Genomic DNA, 16,344 nt, shown 5'->3' on the forward strand with positions numbered 1-16,344 from the left:
TTGTAATGACCCTGGATGATCTTTTCAGCCACAAAAAGCCCCCTCAGGCATCTCTTGGGATGGAAATATGTGCTTGTCCTGATCAAAGCATAAAGGGCAGAATTTCCATGGCTGTTTTCTCCAACAAAGAGTTGCCGTTTTTGCATTTCCCCCCCTCAAAAGTCAGCCAATGGGTAGGCATTGCCAAGTCACGAAGAGGAGAGCAGAAAGATGGGTTCTCTGGGTCCAATGTGTTGAAGGTCAGTCACGTCTGCTTCAAGATGACTGGCAGAATCACAGAATCACCTTTCACAGATGAGGGCTATAGAGAGAAGGGGGAAAGGATATTCCATTTTGTCAGCCTGCTCAATGATCTCATTCCAGGTGACATTGTCTAGCTGCTCTGGTACTGGTCCCGTGAGCACAGGCCATCCCAGGAAAGAAAAACAGCTGGGCAGTCTCTCTGCACAGCAGCCTGGTCCTCCCTGGGGATCTTCTCTACATTGAGATCATCTCTAGATTAGTAAATAATTTTACATTAGGCTAATTAATTCTAATAGACTCATTAGTTGAGTCCTAGAGCTCAATCTCAAGGGAATGAGCCAAAGCTGTGAACATAGTTTTGTGAGAAAATTGTGTCATTTTCGTCCAAGTTAATTACAGCCGAGCCCCCCCAAAATTATAACCTCCAGTTCTTGGAGTTGGATTTGCCTCAGGTTTGTAGAGCCATTAATAGACATTAATGCCCCCAATGAAGCTTTCTCCTTGGAAACTGTGGTCTTTTTTCCCCTTTTCTGTTTTGGGATTCCAAGAAGGAAGAGTAAATCAATGTAGAGCTTTGAATATCTCTCTGTGATGCAATTTAGGGAGAATTAGCATAAACAGAAAGTAGATCTCACGAGAGACTAGGTGACATGGATTGGTACATGGAAATAGTAAAGGAAGTTTCCAGTTCCCAATTTCTTAAAAAATGCACTTGGGAAGCTGAGGCAGGAGGGTTGTGAGTTTCAAATAAGCATGTGATACATAGTGAATTCCAGGACAGTCTGGATTACATAGTGAGAACCTGCCTGGAGAAGGAAAAAAAAAAAAGAAAATGCTAATTAACTTGTTTTGCTCAGTACATAATGCATGTTTGCAATGATGTTAAGTAAAATTATTAAGAGCCCATCAAAAGGCTTTGCAATGGTTAAAGAGGTGTAGATGTTAAGTACTCTGATTTGGTGGCTATACCTGTGTAGATGTAGCAAGTTATTGTACTGAGTTTAACAGATTATACAATTAAAACTTGAAAGAAGAGCCCTTGGGAACAACGTAAGGAAGGGAATGTCAAGTTTGGAATTGTGGATTCCATAAGCAATAAAACTCCTAAAGGCTTTGCTGTAGAGAGCCAACAGGCAGACATACCAGCAGCAATGACTGAAGTGGATGAGACCAGAGTAGGGTGGTGCTTGAGATAGGAAATTCGGGAAGAGGTACTGTACATGTATTTCCAAGAGAAATTGTGCTTAGTAGTTTATACCTTAGTGAGGATAAGATGCCCCCATTCCACCTCGGAAGAGGCCAGCAGGTCTCCTGCAGGTCTCCTGCAGGTCTCCTGCAGGTCTCCTGCAGGTCTCCAGCTGTCCTGGTTTGGAGCTGTTTGAAGCCCTCTGCCTTTTCCCTGTGGGATGATGCTTCAGTCTTGCACTGGACTTTCCTGGTGGCCAAAAATGACTGCTTCTCCACAGTGCTCTCTGCCTTCACTTGCAGAGCAGAACTACTGGGTATCTTCTCCTGTCCACCTGTTACTCTCTACCTTAATCCCAGAGGAACAGTAGCCATGGCAGAGGAATCACTGAGAGATAATGAACAAAGCTTTGGAAAGCATCCTAGTGAGTGCTTGTCAAGGCTCTTGGGCATCTCAGTGGAGGCCATTGTCTCTGGGACCAAGGTGTTTGGAAGGGCTCTGGGACAGAAGTAACTTGGGTTCCAATCCTATTTTCCTAAGGGCTTCACTGTCATATTTATATATGGCTTTGAGGGCTCATTGGAGTTTGTCTTCTACACTTGACTCCCTCTCTACCAAGACTTCTCGTGGGAAGTCCTTGGAGATTAGGAGGCTTTGCCAAGAACTTACAGCAACATCTAAGGCCAAGGGCTTCCTCAGCTGCCCAAGGTCTGAGTATGGATGTGGGGAGAGAATGGCTCTGACGCCCTTCTTTTTTGTGTTCAGTCTCTGCTGTTCCCATCCTGGTTGTTTCTTAACCCACAGAAAAAAAGCCATAGGCCAACATTGGCTTTGAAGATAGAGCTCTGTCCAGCCATGGGCATTGAGCTTATGTGCCATGCTCGGCAGGCACAATGCTATGCCTTGATGCTCCCTTCAGACCATGGTAAAGGTGGAACCAAAGATACCATCAAGTCTTACAAGTTGCCAGAAAGGCAAAGGACCTCCACTGCAGGTTTTTTTTTCTTTCATAGAAAACTCACCTTTACATTTTCATTCAAGAGCAAGTTTCTGAAAGCCATTTTCATTAAATAATATACTTTGTATACACAGTAGGATGTAGTGTTCATAAACATTGCTTTCAATGATAAGTAACATGAAACAAAGAGTTGGAGAGGAAAAAGTTTGGCAAATCATAGTCATGACGGAGGACATATGTTACATTCATTCCTTGTTAACCAGACAGTTAAAATAATGATAAACATTGGATTGGCTGGTTTTGTGAGACAGCTTGACACATGCTGGAGTCATCAGAGAGGGAGGAGCCTCAAGTGAGGAAATGCCCCCATGAGATCCAGCTGTAAGTCATTTTCTTAATTAGTGATCAATGGAGGACAGCCCAACCCATTGTGGGTGGTGCCATCCCTAGGCAGGTGATCCCCAGTTCTAAACGAAAGCAGTAAGTATGAGCAAGTCGTGTGAAGCAAGCAGGTAAACAACACCCTTCCATGGCCTCTGCATCAGCTCCTGCTTCCAGGATCCTTTCCTGTTTGAAATTCTGTCATAATTTCCTTTGGTGATGAACAGCGATGTAGAAACGTAGGTTGAATAAACCTCTTGCTCCCCAATTTGCTTTTTGGTTGTGGTGTTTCACTGAAGCAATAGAAACCCTAACTAAGACAAACATTGATGAAGATATATGTTTAAATCGATACATTTGTATTATGAGAAATGGTAATTTTATGAGTTCTATTTAACGCCCTTCCTTGAATTCTGTGCATACTACAAAAGCAGTCAAAAGTGAAGAGACAAAGCGCTTACAGCTTCGTACTGAGATGTATTATATTAATTATGAAAGAATTTAAAATAGTACTTAAAAAAGATGCCTTAAATATAGTCACAAAGGGGCTGGAGGATGAAAGGGAAGCCAGGGAAAGGATAGCTAGTAACAAACTCCTGGCTCAAGAAACCCCAAAAGCCCTGGAGGTTGGGGGTAGGGCTTGGGGGTGGGGCTTGGGGGTAGGGCTTGGGGGTGGGGCTTGGGGGTTGGGGACTGGGGGTTGGGAGGCAGCTTACAAATTAAGAACATACATTGCTCCTGCAGAGGATGGGAGTTTGGTTCCCAGCACCTGTCTATGCCAGATAGCTTACCTGTAACCCTCCTAAGTGCATCTGATGCCTGTGGGCTCCAGGTTATCCCTTGCACATACCCCCACACAGGAAGATACATACCCATGCATAATTGAACAAATATAGATTTAAAACACTCAAAGATTCTAGAGAGTATGTGAATAACTCAAGTCCTATCTGGTCCAGTCAGCAGGACCATCTAACCTCTTTTATACAGAGGCATTCTGGACTCCCCCGGTTTGTGTGTTGTTGGAAACACTTTTACTTCATTCAAACTATAGTCTTGATTTTGCAGCCTGTTCTATCTCCTTTAGGTATTCTTTATAGAGAACATTTGCCCCAAAGTCATGTATTAGGAGCCTTCAGGAGGGGAAGCCACCCTGCCTTGGAAATGAGAGCATTGAAACAGGGCTAGTTACAAAGGCTAAGGTCCCAGAGGAATTGGGAGGTACAGGAGGGAGAGACTCCAGCCTATCACTAGAAAGCCACCCCTCCTCCCACCATACTACTTCTGAGATCCACACATTGGTCGTGCATCTAGCTTCTCACCATCGTATTTTGACTTTAAGAATCACAGGAAGTGGGGAGGCACCTTGGACAATTAGCCAGTGAGGTGGTGCAGCATGGATTGATAGTTCTACCGAAAAGGACCCAGGAATGACCTTGGCTCATTTACCAATCCTGCCATATAGGCCATACAGCAGTAACAGAGTTCTGACCACACCCTTGGTTTGATGAACTTTTTGATAACTTTCTTGGTCTTTCTTTGCCTTCATTTTTTTTTTTTTTAAATCCAGTGCTTGGACACTTTAGACATTCAGTGTATAACTACTGCAGTAATGAGAAGCTGTGAAAACACAAACCATGTAATCTCTCCTTTTGTGATTGCTGTTGAGAGGCAGTCTGACTAGGTAGTCCAAGTTGTCATCACATTCATTATGTCCACCATGCTGATCTTTAGTGTGCAGCTTCCTGAGTGATGGCATTATACGCACCATCATACCTGGCTCAATTTCTTTTATTCTGTTTGCTTGCTGACTTTTTTAACCAAGCAATCTCTCTCTCTCTCTCTCTCTCTCTCTCTCTCTCTCTCTCTCTCTCTCTCTCTGTGTGTGTGTGTGTGTGTAAGAGAGAGAGAGTTGTGAGAGAGAGAGAGCATATGTTTGTATGAATGTATATGCATATGTATAGATGTGTGTATGTGAAGTTCAGAAATCTATGTTGAATGTCTTCTACTGATGGACACCTTACATTTTGAGAAACGGTCTCTCACTGAATCTGCAGCTCTTCACTTCACTGTGAGAATAAACTAACTGATCACAGCATTGGAGATCTGCCTGTCTCTGCTCCCTCAGTGTTGGAGTCAGAGGGCACACTGCCCTACCCTGCTTTTACATGGGGCTTAGGAGTATGAACTCAAGTCCTTATGCTTGTCCTACAACCTCTTCACTCACTGGGTCATATTACTGCTGCTTCCAGCTCCAGCTCCTCCCACTCCTCTTTTCCCTCCTCTTTGTCCTCCTTCTCATTCTCTTCTTTAAGATTTTATGACATGCTCATGAGCACTAAGAATGCAAGGGAAGGAGCAACCCAAATGTCACACAGAAAATCCATGCAACCTTCTATCCTCATTATGAATTCTGTTGTGTCATACCCTTGGAAGAAAAGGCCAAAGAGAAAAGGTATCTGGTCCTCCAGGGTGGAGATCTGTGCATTATGTCCAGAGCTAGGCTAGCAGAGCAGTTACAGGAAATCATACTCTAGAGTCTACCTTGGTGCCCTCAGACTGCGTTGGGAACAATATGGTTCAACTACACAGCCATCTCATAAAACAATAGCTTTCTCAAGTTGGGGTTTGAGGACAGAGAAAACTAGAAATAGTGAATTCTTTTTAAGCATCAAATAAATATAAACACATGCTTTAAAAACGATAACAGGGAACCTGTAAAGCCAAGCATCTCTACTTTGGTCCGTCGGGCTCTGGGGATCATGTGATCCCTTAGGAAGGCCTTTCTTACCAGACAGGATGCACTTTCAGTTTCTCCTCACCCTTGCTCTTATCATCCAAGTTCCTTACCTGAGGTGCAAGTGCCCCATAGCTGATATTAATTGAAGCTTACTGTTGCATGCATTAAAAAAAAAAAAGAGTGATACTTTGTATCTTATTTGAACTGAGAAAATGTGGGTAATGTTTTTACAATGATGAGCTAAAACTGCCTGGTCTGGCGTTGAATATTTCAATCATTTTTAACCTCCAGTTCTCAAGTTCATTTTATGTTCCAATACTCGATAGAATGACTTTTTACTTCACAAAATATGTTTGCCTTGTCTTCATATCTTACACACACTGGAAAAGGGTTATATTTTCTTTGTTTTTTTTTATGGTGATGATAGTATCTTTTGATAGAAAAAAGAATAAATAATTATGGACTCAATTTTTTTCTCTATCTGTTTATGTTGTTTGTGCTTTTGATGCCTTCACAAAAGAAATTGTGGCCCAATCTAATATTAGGAAGAATTTTCTTTCTTTATTCTTCTAAATTTGTTAATTAAAAATTTTAAATTAATCTGTATGTGAATGTTCAGTTGAGCAATAGAGGAAGATCCCTTAAAATAAGGTATATGATAAAGGTCTAGTTTAAATCTTTCTTTTTCCTAGTCTTTGGAGTGATTCAGAGATTGGGAAACATAGAATTTCTGCTTTAGTCATTCTCTAAAAGATCTTGTTTATCATGGTCATTGGCACGTCTTTATAAGTTCTAGTGTGAACTCTTATTTTTACAAAAATGTCATTGAGAGATTAGTGGAGATGGCTTTGGGTAGTCTTAACCATTTTAGTAATTTTAACCATTGTAATTCATGGAGAGGAGGCCTTTTTTATTTTCTCCTGCTCCTGCTCCTGCTCCTGCTCCTGCTCCTGCTCCTGCTCCTGCTCCTGCTCCTGCTCCTGCTCCTGCTCCTGCTCCTGCTCCTGCTCCTGCTCCTGCTCCTGCTCCTGCTCCTGCTCCTGCTCCTCCTCCTGCTCCTGCTCCTCCTCCTGCTCCTGCTCCTCCTCCTCCTCCTCCTCCTCTTCTCTCTATTCTGATCTTCTTGTTTCCGAGGACAGGATCTCTCTGTGTACTCCAAGTTGGCCTAAAGCTCTCCCGTGCAGCTCAGGCTGCTGTGAAACTCATGATCTTCTTGCTTCTGTCTTTTTTCTTTTTCTTTTTCTTTTTCCTTTTCTTTTTGTTTTTCTTTCTGTTTTTCTTTTTCTTTTTCTTTTTTTTTTTTGTTTTTTGTTTTTTGTTTTTGTTTTTCAAGACAGTGTTTCTCTGTATAGCCCTGGCTGTCCTGGAACTCACTCTATAGACCAGGCTGGCCTCGAACTCAGAAATCCCCCTGCCTCTGCCTCCCAAGTGCTGGGATTAAAGGCGTGCGCCACCACAAATACTAGGATTGCAGCATATATCCCTATAGATGGGTTATTTATGTCTTAACTTATTTCAGACAAATTTGTAGATTTGTTGTCTAATTTTTTTTGTATTATGAGAGACATTTATTTTGAGTATTTTCATGCTTGCAGAAGCGATTATAAATGGGGCCTATTTCTTTCATTTCTTTTGGGATTGATCATTTTTAGTATATAGAAAAGCAATCAATTTTTACTTGCTGATTTTGTACTTTTAAAAGTTTTGCTGTTTTAAAAATTGATCCCAACCATGTTGTATGTGATTCGGTTTTTCTACATATATAATCATGTCATCTGCTGCCAAAGATAATTTCACTTCCTCTCCTAGAGTCTGGAGGGTTTTTTTTTGGGGGGGGGGGTTCAAGACAGGGTTTCTCTGTGTAGCCCTGGCTGTCCTGGAACTCACTCTGTAGACCAGGCTGGCCTCAAGCTCAGAAATCTGCCTGCCTCTGCCTCCCGAGTGCTGGGATTAAAGTTGTGAGCCACCACGCCTGGCTGAGTCTGGAGGTTTTTTTAAATTTCTTTTTACAACTTGTTTGAATAGAAGTGGTGAGAACAATGTGTTTTGTTCCTGATCTGAAAGAAGTTTATAATGACTCAACATTGAGCACCCTGTAGGCACTGGATTTCTTATATTTTGCTTTTCTCATGTTAAGATTCCTAGCAACTCCGCTGAGTGTTTTCACCATGCAACATTATTTTTGTCAAATGTTTTCCTGACTTAATCTACATAACACTCCCCCCCCCCCATGGCTATTGATATTTTGTTTAGTTTATGAAACCTTGTCTCCTATAGTTTGTTATCTTTTAATTCATTGTGTAAATAAGGATGATCTACAAGCCTTTATTTCCCAAATTCTGAACATATACATATGCACCGCCTTCACCAACACTCCCTTAACAGTGAGGCATTGCACTGACTGAGTCTCATACACCAACCACCACCTGAAAAAGACTCCTGTGATCATGGTGCATTAGCCTTTCAAGATGTTATTATGTTCTGTTTGCTAATGTTTTCTGTATTCACAGGAGATTGGCATTCATAAAGGTTATTGCTCTCTAAAGCTCTTCCTTACGTCATTGTTGTATATGGTATTAGAACGATGCCTCATGGAATAGGCTAGGAAGTCTTCCCTTTGCTAAACAGTTTTCTTTATTTCATTCTTTCCTTCCTTTCTTCCTTTTCTTTTCGTTTTGTTTTGCTTTGCTTGTTTGTTTGTATTGTTTTTGGAGGAGGAGAGTTTAATGACAAGTGTTAATTCTTTACATGCTTGTTTGAATCTACCAGCCAAGCTGCCTCTCTAGACTCCCTTTGTTGGAACTTTTACATTTTCTGATTCAAATCTCCCAACTACTTGTGCATCTAGCCAAGTTTCTTGGTTTTTTTATGAGTAGGCTTTGAAAGGGTACATGCTTTGGAGAATCAGTCCATTTCATCTATATTGTTTTTTTTTTTAATGGCCTACACATGTTCACGGTATGCTCATAATTTTTGTTTCCAAGATATCATATGTTATATCCCCATTTGTTCCTATTTTTTAAATAATCATTTCTTCATTTTAAAAATGATTCGGTTTAATTTATATCCTTTAAAGGATCACCTCTTTATTTATTTGTTTTTCTCTATTTTTTATTAACTTCCATTTTCTTTATTCATGTAGGTTTTTATGTTGTTGATTGGAGATTTTGTTTAAACATAAGTTTTTGCAACTATAAATTTACTTGATAGCATTGTTTGTCTGTCATCCTGTAAGTTTGGGATGTTGAACCTTCATTTTTGTCTCAACCTGCCTTGTACAGTTCTCCTTCTCATCTCCTCTTGGTTACTTATGAGGGTATTATTTAATTTTGACATATGATGAAAGTTCCAGTGTTCCTTCAGCTACTGGTTTCTAATTTCCATTCCATGTGATATTAAGTAACATTTTTTATGGTTTCTGTCCTTTCTAAATTTTTTTTTTTAACTTTTAACCTTTTATTTGTTAAAATAGCCATCTCCTTACAAATGCTATGACTTTAGGACAGTGCATTCATTGACTTTCTCTTTTGCCGTCTTCTGGCATCCAGGATCCTGGCTGAAAAGTTTTGCCAGTGCTGGTGGGAGCCACTGAGGGCTCTTCCTTTCAAAAATACGGGGCAGAGGCGTGCCCTTTAACTTGAGTTGCAGTAGATGAAGGCAAGAGTTCTTCACTGGTTTCTTTACTGAGTTTATCTTTTTCATAAAAATCTTGGCTTTTTATTTTAATTTCTTCTCTGTATTTTTCATTCTTTAGTATTTCCTCCATAGTAGGTGGGGTCTTCCTTGTTCTTCTAATCCATGCTTCCCACTCGGTCGGGATGTCTCCTGCTTCATAGTCTACCTCTTTTCTGTTTGCTGCTTCTACAATCCTTTTCTCTCGAATAGTCTGCCCCCATCAGGAGCCAGTGGCGAAGAGAGACAGAGAGGGAGCCAGAGAGAGAGAGAGAGCCCTTTCTAAATTTTATTAAGACTTATTTCGTGATGTCACACATGGTTTATCGCAGAGAATGATTCAAGTGTACTGAAAAATGCATTTTGTTATTGCCTAGTGAAATGTTCTAGTTCTGTGTTGGATCCTGTTAGTCTGTAAGATTTTTTTTTTTTAATTTCTCAATCATTTGTCTTCTGATTGGTTTTTCTATATGTTACTATAACTACAGTATTAAAATTTCATGCTATCTTGTTGTAGAGTGACCTACTTTTCCCATCATTTCTTTCATGTCTACTTGTTTTTAACTTCTGATATTTGACATTGTATCTTCTTGGTGAATTGACTCTTATTTTTATACAAAGTCCTTCATTGTCTCAAGTTAAGTTTTATATACAATTTGTTTTGTCTGATACAGATCCATTTCCTCTGTTCTAGTTTGGTAATATTTGCCTGGATTACCTCTTTCCCATCCTATTACTTTAAATTCATGCATGCTTTAAGTCTAAACTGAGTCGCTGTAGCTAGCATAGGCTTGAACATTGTCTTTCAATCCATCTGAAATCTGTGGCCATTGACTGTAGAGTGTGATGATTAACTTTAAGTATTTCTATGACTAGATGAAAGAACACCTAGAGGCACAGGAAAGCATTCCCTCGGGATGTATCTTAAATGTATTTATGAAGAAGGGGCCTGAATGTAAGCCTGGAAGATGTTTTCCTCGATATGAGTAGGCTCCATCTAATTGGCTGGGGACCCAGATTAAGCAGCAACACAAAAGAGCAAAGTACAGAATCATCTTCATCCTTTCCTCTCTTTTTCTCACCTTCTTTCCTGATGCTCTTTGTCTGTCTTTGGACATGACAACTTTAGGTACTTAATCCAAGCATGTGTACATGCCTGCAATTATACCAATAGGAAGGTAGGACAGGAGGGTCATGAGTTCAAGGTCAGTCTGGACTCTGTAAAATTCTCTCTCAAAAATACAAACAGGAACTGAGAATGTGGCTTAGTCAGTAAAATACTTGCCACATAGACACAGGGGTCTGAAGTTGGTTCCTTAACACTCAATGTAAAATAATGTCTTAACAGCATGGGCCTGTAATCTCAGTTTTGGGGAAGCAGAGATATTTGATCCCAGTAGCCCACTGGCCAGCCAGCATAGCCAATCAGTGAGTTCCAGGTCCATTGAGATTCTCTCTCCAAACACAAGGCACAATTTGACTGAGGAGGACACCAGACATCATCCCTTGCCTCCAGGTGCACACAAACAGCTGCATGCCTATGAATAAACACAGACACTGATACTGACACACAGACACACAGACACACACAGACATAGAGACAAAGATGCAGAACAGGCACACAGACATACCTCTCAAACAAAAAATACAAATGCAGAAATAAAAATTTAGGTTCTTTAGGACATAGAATCCAAGACTTACAATAAATCTTTGGAAATAAAACTCAGTTATGACTGATAGATTTCAGGATTTCCAGCCTGCAGATGGCCTGTCATGAGACTTTTAAGCTTTCAGAACAATAAGAGCCAATGCCTCCAGTAAATCCCCTCATCTGTTTCTCTGTCAGCTAGTCTGTCAGTCTGTCTATCTATCGCTTTTAATTTGTAGTTACTGTGGGGAAAATACATACATTAACCTAATGTATAACTCTCCACAACTCCGGTATTGAGGTCACAGATTCTCTCTCTCTCTCTCTCTCTCTCTCTCTCTGTATGTTTCACTTTGGTAATTTAAATCTTATTTCAAAATTAAAAGTAGAATTATAAACTAAAATTATGATTCATTTTACAAATATTGTTTATGTATCTATCGTCAGTTGAGAATTTATCATTTCATAAGGTTTTGAGTTATCCAAATATTTATTCATTTAGCCCAAGGACACCAATTAACATTTCTTTGGGGGCAGGTCCAAGATAATAAACTACCTGTGATTTTGTTTATCTAGAATGTTTTAATTTCTTTGTCAATTTAAATCAGTTTTGCTGGATATAACATTACTGCAGGTTTTTGTTTTTGTTTTTTACTTTAATACTTTCCACACCAACTCATTGCTACTGACCTGTAAGGTGCTTGTGGGGAGAAATACATTTATATTTGCATGTGACAAGCTATTTTTCTTCCTCCTCTCCACATTTTCTCTTGTCTTTGTATTTCTATTGCTGTTCCTAAAACTCACGATATATAAACACATAAGATGGTACATATGTATGGCATACTATAGTTGCATATAAAGTATATAATGTTTAATCAGGCTAAAAGTGTCTGTCTTCCCTTTTATTTAAATAATAAAACTTAAAAAGCCTTACTTCTAGCTTAAAAAACAGCAGTAGATTATAATCATCTCTAGTCACTCTACTGTGTAGTGACCATTCCTCAGATTTCTTATTCTGGCTAAGAGTGTTTTAGTTTGCTTATATAGTATCTTGGTTGTCTCTGGCTTTCCCTTGCTTATCTTGTGTTTGCAAGTCCACATTGGTACTGGATTTGCAAAGTTTCAGCCATCATTTTTTGATAGCCACTCTGCCTCCCTCTCTCCACCCTTGTTTAGGGAATTGACAATGACCCTAACACTCCGTTAGGGTGCATTAGACTTTCTTCCTTCTCTTGTCCTTGTTCAGAAGAACTGTGGTCCATTTTCAAGTTACTCATTCTTCCATCTAATCAAGTCTGCTATTGAAGTCTTGTACTGAATTTCACTTTATTTCTTTCATGTTAAGCTCCAGTCCCTTACTTGTGAGATGCAATTTCTGGATGTCTGTTGACATTCTAATTTTGTTCCTATTCCATCTTCTTGATTTCCCTTTGTTCCTTGTCTATATTTTCCTTTGGCTCTTTCAGTATTTTTAAGACCACTGCTCAAGTGTCATCGCCTGGTAAATATGACAGTTGAGTTTCTTCAATGGTTTCCAGACATGGCTTTGTTCTTTTGATTAGGTCATGATCTCCGGATTTTGGCGTATTTCCGAAGTGTTTTTAAGCACTGAGAACTCTTGTACATTCCTAATCTCTGCAAGTTGGGCTTGACGATCTTTCCTAATTAGTGTCTAGTCTCAGGCTTGGGATCATCTAGTGTTAAGGTTTTCCCAGGCCTGTGTCTGTCTCAAGCACGTATGGCTTGTATGGTTTAGACCTCCCCAACCACTATTCTACTTAGGTGCTTTTAAGTGTCGTAACTAATTTTCCGAGGACTTTCAATTTAGGTTTGTATTTCTTCCTTGGAGCTTTGGGTATCATACTATATTCCTCTCTATATACCCTGTGCCCATATCCCCAGGGCCTTTGGTCTGTTGTTTCCCCTGAAAATTTATTATATCCTAACACATGTCATCCCCAACACACGTTACTTTCCTTCATCAGACTTAGACCGATATTTGTTATTTTTGTCTGAGCACTAAGTCAAGACTGAAACCGAAAGTTTAGATTGCTAGCAGACAAGTTAAGCACCAAGAATATGTTCTTGTTTGTTTCTTCCAAGCAGTTGGTAATGGCCACTTGCTTATAGCTATGACACAGTAGCAAACAGCCAGGTGAAGTCCAGGTCCTGACCAAAAAAAAAAAAAAAAAAAAAAACCACAGAATTTCTACCCACATCTGGCTGTGGCTTTTTTTTTCTCTAACAGTGAGTGGGCGATTCACTTTGTCCTTCACTGATAGCCAGAACTGGGATACAATTGTTCTGGGCATTTTGTAATTGTTTGTAATGGGTTGGTGGGAGGAATGAGGATGTGGAATTTCCTTGCCTCTCATCTTGCTGACATCATCCCTGTGACAGACTTATATATAAAACCGGGGACACAGAAGTATGATATATTGCTATTATTTTTCCAATTTTGGTTTTCAATTGTGTATATATCTATACTTGTTTCTAAAGGTATCTAGATGGAGAGAGTGCTGGGAGAGAATAGAGAAGTATTTTGAGAGATTGCACTAGGAGGAGATGGGTTGAGTGATGACCCTTAAATTGCCCCCCACTGTCATGACTGCCTAAAACTTGTTTGAAGGGAACCCCTAAAATATGCCTAATATGTCTCTCAGAAGTGGAATATGCGGGGAACAAGGGAGTAAGTTTGTAGTTCTTGGCATATGGACCACTTCCCCAAGGAAAGAGTTTCCTGTACCATCTTTAGGGTTGTAGAATAGCAATTTGAGACATTGAATTTCTTAATTAAGTTATTTATTTGTTTTACATTCCTGTCACAGCTTTCCCTCCTCCTCCTTTCCCCTCCCTCATGAACTCATCCTCTGCTTCTTTTCAAAAGAGAGGAGGCCTCCTATAGATGTCAACCAGCCTTGGCATATCAAGTCACTGTAAGACTAGGAATATTTTGTAGGTAGGACAAATTGTGGTCAATGGTTTTGTAGCTGAATTGATATCTCAGTCCCTCCATTAGGTGTCCTGCCTAGTTATAGGGGATGACCTGTTCAGGCTTCATAACCCCCATTGCTATGAGTCTTAGCTAGTGTTACCATCATAGGTTCTTGTGAGTTTCCATTGTGGAAACCCATTGTGGTTTCTAGCTTGTCCCAGAGATGCTTTCCTAGAATCCAGTTGTCATTTCTAGTTCTCTCTCCCTCTGTTATCTCCTTACCACCACTCTCCTATTTCTGTCTCCACCTCTCCCAAATCCAGTCCCCTCTCTTCATGCACTCTCAATGTCTCATCTATTTTCCCTTTACCATGAGATTCAGGCATTCCCCCACCTCTTGTTCCCCTCTTGTTATTTAGATTCTTTGGTCTGTGGATTATAGCATGGTTATCCTGTAATTTATGACTAATACCCACTTTTAAGTGAGTACATAATATGTTTGTCTTTCTGGGTCTGGGTAAACTCACTCAGGCTCATCCTTTCTAGTTCCATCCATTTGCCTGCAAAGTTCATGATGTCATTGTTTTTAATGGCTGAGTAGTAGTCTACTGTGTAAATGTACCACGTTTTCTTTTTTTTTTAATTTTTAATATTTTTATTACATATTTTCCTCAATTACATGAGAAATCTGGTGTAATTCTGATAGGCTTGCCTTTATATGTTACTTGGCCTTTTTCTCTTACTGCTTTTAGTATTCTACCTTTATTTAGAGCATTTGTTGTTCTGATTATTATGTGTTGGGAGGTATTTCTTTTCTGGTCCAGTCTATTTGGAGTTCTGTAGGCTTCTTGTATGTTCATGGGCATCTCTTTCTTTAGATTTGGGAAGTTTTCTTCTATAATTTTGTTGAAGATGTTTGCTGGTCCTTTGAGTTGAAAATCTTCATTCTCATCCACTCCTATAATCTGTAGGTTTGGTCTTCTCATTGTGTCCTGTATTTCTTGGATGTTTTGAGTTAGGATCTTTTTGCATTTTACATTTTCCTTGATTGTTGTGCTGATGTTCTCTATGGAATCTTCTGCACCTGAGATTCTCTCTTCCATCTCTTGTATTCTGTTGCTGATGCTCGTATCTATGGTTCCAGATTTCTTTCCTAGGGTTTCTATCTCCAGTGTTGCCTCATTTTGGGTTTTCTTTATTGTGTCTACTTCCCTTTTTAGGTCTAGTATGGTTTTGTTCATTTCCATCATCTGTTTGGATGTGTTTTCCTGTTTTTCTTTAAGGACTTCTACCTGTTTGATTATGTTATCCTGTTTTTCTTTAAGGATTTGTAACTCTTTAGCAGTGTTCTCCTGCAATTCTTTAAGGGATTTTTGTGCTTCCTCTTTACTGTCTTCTACCTGTTTACCAGTGTTCTCCTGTATTTCTTTAAGTGTGTTATTAAAGTCCTTCTTGAAGTCCTCTACCATCATCACGAGATATGCTTTTAGATCCGTGTCTAGCTTTTCCGGTGTGTTGGGGTGCCCTGGATTGGGCGAAGTGGGAGTGCTGGGTTCTGATGATGGTGAGTGGTCTTGGTTTCTGTTAGTAAGATTATTACGTTTACCTTTCGCCATCTGGTAATCTCTGGGGTTAGTTGTTGTCGTTGTCACTGTTAAAGATTGGAGCAGAAGTTGTGTTCCACTCACCAGCAGTCTCAAAATCCTGTGGCGGGGGTCGTGGGTAGCTGGCGGGTGTCAGCCGACCCTGTGTTCTAGCTACCCCGGTGCTGGTCCGGCCGGAAGAGGCCTGTGGCCCTACTCAGGCCGGTTTTCTGCTTCCCTAACTAATGCAGTCTCAGGTCCCGCGCACAATTGGATTGGAGCAGAAGCTGTGTTCCACTCACCAGAAGTCTTAAGATCCTGTGGCGGGTGTTGTGGGTAGCTGGCGAGTGTCAGCCGACCCTGCGCCCTAGCTACCCCAGCCCTTTTCTGACTGGAAGAGGCTTGTGGCCCTACTCAGGCCAGATTTCTGCCTCCCCAACCAAAGCAGTCTCAGGTCCCGCGTGATTGGACTGGAGCAGAAGCTGTGTTCCACTCACCAGCAGTCTCAAAATCCTGTGGCAGGGGTCGTGGGTAGCTGGTGGGTGTCAGCCGACCCTGTGCTCTAGCTACCCGGGTGCTGGTCCGGCCGGAAGAGCACGTTTTCTTTATCCATTCTTCAGTTAAGAGACATCTAGGTTGTTTCCAGTTTCTGGTTATAAAAAAAAAAAAAAAAAACCTACTATAAACATAGTTGAGAAAGTGACCTTGTGGGATGGTGGAATATCTTTTGGGTATATGCTCCAGAATGGTATAGCTGGGTCTTGAGGTAGATCTATTCCCAATTTTCTGAGAAACTATCAAATTGATTTCCAAAGGAGTTGTGCAGGTTTGCACTCCCACCAACAATTTAGGCATATTTCCCTTGCTCCAAATCCTTGCCAACATGAGCTGTTGTTGAGATTTTGATCTTAGTCATTCTGAATGGTGTAAGATGAAATCTTACTCCATTTTGTTTGCACTTTACTGATGACTAAGGATGTCGATCATTTCTTCAGGTG

General features: G+C 40.4%; 1 protein-coding gene and 1 pseudogene across 1 annotated transcript in view; one reads left to right on the forward strand and one right to left on the reverse strand.

Annotated features, from left to right (window-relative positions):
• Opcml (opioid binding protein/cell adhesion molecule like) overlaps positions 1-16,344 on the forward strand; it is a 1,159,039-nt gene that overhangs the window by 61,908 nt on the left and 1,080,787 nt on the right. The window lies entirely within an intron of this gene.
• Positions 8,938-9,400, reverse strand: LOC110301493 (NADH dehydrogenase [ubiquinone] 1 alpha subcomplex assembly factor 2 pseudogene; annotated as a pseudogene).

The sequence above is a fragment of the Mus caroli genome, unplaced genomic scaffold, assembly GCF_978045245.1.
Source record: "Mus caroli unplaced genomic scaffold, Mus_caroli_1 scaffold_11, whole genome shotgun sequence".
Classification (NCBI taxonomy): Eukaryota; Metazoa; Chordata; class Mammalia; order Rodentia; family Muridae; genus Mus; species Mus caroli.